At 45.5% G+C, this 2,500-nt stretch overlaps 2 non-coding genes across 2 annotated transcripts; both read left to right on the top strand.

Annotated features, from left to right (window-relative positions):
• The first annotated feature begins 496 nt into the window (after positions 1–496).
• TRNAT-UGU (transfer RNA threonine (anticodon UGU)) lies at positions 497–569 on the top strand. Its single transcript has one exon. It is a non-coding gene; the product is annotated as a tRNA-Thr (tRNA).
• Positions 570–1,953: 1,384 nt separating this feature from the next.
• Positions 1,954–2,026, top strand: TRNAT-UGU (transfer RNA threonine (anticodon UGU)). Its single transcript has one exon. It is a non-coding gene; the product is annotated as a tRNA-Thr (tRNA).
• The last annotated feature ends 474 nt before the right edge of the window (positions 2,027–2,500 follow it).

Below are 2,500 nucleotides of genomic sequence, written 5' to 3'. Positions count from 1 at the left end.
TACTAGAAACACCCACTTTCTAATTCTGCATCCAAGGAAAAGTGCACTCGAAGCAAACGGCCATCTCTTGTTGACAGCAAAACGCTTGCTTTCTGCGTGTCCTTCTATTAAATCACTACTTTGCACTTTTAACATCCGGCTTTGTTGTTTCCTTCCAACGCTTTGGAAATAATGAGGGTAGCAATGAATGGTGACAAGGGTAAAGCTGCTTCTATCGCAATTTCTCCATCAAGTAACCTTCAGCGGATTTATTTTACGGGCACATTAGATCAACCTGTGAGCGTCGTCGGTCTCACCGAACCCCAAGCATCACAGGTCAGGATGGCCGAGCGGTCTAAGGCGCTGCGTTCAGGTCGCAGTCTCCCCTGGAGGCGTGGATTCGAATCCCACTTCTGACAGCTTTTAAGCTTTTCTTTGCATGCATTCACATTCTCTAGCTCCACTACCGCTCAACGTCTAGGACAAAAAATAACTTGTCTTGGAACCAAACATAAAGGGCTCCATAGCTCAGGGGTTAGAGCACTGGTCTTGTAAACCAGGGGTCGCGAGTTCAAATCTCGCTGGGGCCTACCTGCAAGGCTTGGTGACGTGACTGTATCTCACATAGCAGCGTATTAAGAATTTTTTCCCAAGGGCACGTTAGGGTGGAAATGTTTGAAGGATAATCTAGATAATGAAATCAAAACGTTAGGATGACTTGACTTTCCGGAGTTCTTGAATTAGACAATATCTACTAGAAACACCCACTTTCTAATTCTGCATCCAAGGAAAAGTGCACTCGAAGCAAACGGCCATCTCTTGTTGACAGCAAAACGCTTGCTTTCTGCGTGTCCTTCTATTAAATCACTACTTTGCACTTTTAACATCCGGCTTTGTTGTTTCCTTCCAACGCTTTGGAAATAATGAGGGTAGCAATGAATGGTGACAAGGGTAAAGCTGCTTCTATCGCAATTTCTCCATCAAGTAACCTTCAGCGGATTTATTTTACGGGCACATTAGATCAACCTGTGAGCGTCGTCGGTCTCACCGAACCCCAAGCATCACAGGTCAGGATGGCCGAGCGGTCTAAGGCGCTGCGTTCAGGTCGCAGTCTCCCCTGGAGGCGTGGGTTCGAATCCCACTTCTGACAGCTTTTAAGCTTTTCTTTGCATGCATTCACATTCTCTAGCTCCACTACCGCTCAACGTCTAGGACAAAAAATAACTTGTCTTGGAACCAAGCATAAAGGGTTCCATATCTCAGGGGTTAGAGCACTGGTCTTGTAAACCAGGGGTCGCGAGTTCAAATCTCGCTGGGGCCTACCTGCAAGGCTTGGTGACTGTATCTCACATAGCAGCGTATTAAGAATTTTTTCCCAAGGGCACGTTAGGGTGGAAATGTTTGAAGGATAATCTAGATAATGAAATCAAAACGTTAGGATGACTTGACTTTCCGGAGTTCTTGAATTAGACAATATCTACTAGAAACACCCACTTTCTAATTCTGCATCCAAGGAAAAGTGCACTCGAAGCAAACGGCCATCTCTTGTTGACAGCAAAACGCTTGCTTTCTGCGTGTCCTTCTATTAAATCACTACTTTGCACTTTTAACATCCGGCTTTGTTGTTTCCTTCCAACGCTTTGGAAATAATGAGGGTAGCAATGAATGGTGACAAGGGTAAAGCTGCTTCTATCGCAATTTCTCCATCAAGTAACCTTCAGCGGATTTATTTTACGGGCACATTAGATCAACCTGTGAGCGTCGTCGGTCTCACCGAACCCCAAGCATCACAGGTCAGGATGGCCGAGCGGTCTAAGGCGCTGCGTTCAGGTCGCAGTCTCCCCTGGAGGCGTGGGTTCGAATCCCACTTCTGACAGCTTTTAAGCTTTTCTTTGCATGCATTCACATTCTCTAGCTCCACTACCGCTCAACGTCTAGGACAAAAAATAACTTGTCTTGGAACCAAACATAAAGGGCTCCATAGCTCAGGGGTTAGAGCACTGGTCTTGTAAACCAGGGGTCGCGAGTTCAAATCTCGCTGGGGCCTACCTGCAAGGCTTGGTGACTGTATCTCACATAGCAGCGTATTAAGAATTTTTTCCCAAGGGCACGTTAGGGTGGAAATGTTTGAAGGATAATCTAGATAATGAAATCAAAACGTTAGGATGACTTGACTTTCCGGAGTTCTTGAATTAGACAATATCTACTAGAAACACCCACTTTCTAATTCTGCATCCAAGGAAAAGTGCACTCGAAGCAAACGGCCATCTCTTGTTGACAGCAAAACGCTTGCTTTCTGCGTGTCCTTCTATTAAATCACTACTTTGCACTTTTAACATCCGGCTTTGTTGTTTCCTTCCAACGCTTTGGAAATAATGAGGGTAGCAATGAATGGTGACAAGGGTAAAGCTGCTTCTATCGCAATTTCTCCATCAAGTAACCTTCAGCGGATTTATTTTACGGGCACATTAGATCAACCTGTGAGCGTCGTCGGTCTCACCGAACCCCAAGCATCACAGGT

The sequence above is a fragment of the Lithobates pipiens genome, unplaced genomic scaffold, assembly GCF_037356315.1.
Source record: "Lithobates pipiens isolate NorthernLeopardFrog02 unplaced genomic scaffold, aLitPip1_a1.2 Scaffold_28, whole genome shotgun sequence".
Lineage (NCBI taxonomy): Eukaryota > Metazoa > Chordata > Amphibia > Anura > Ranidae > Lithobates > Lithobates pipiens.
The sequence above is the reverse complement of the archived record's forward strand: the minus strand, read 5'-3'. Positions and strand labels throughout refer to the sequence as shown.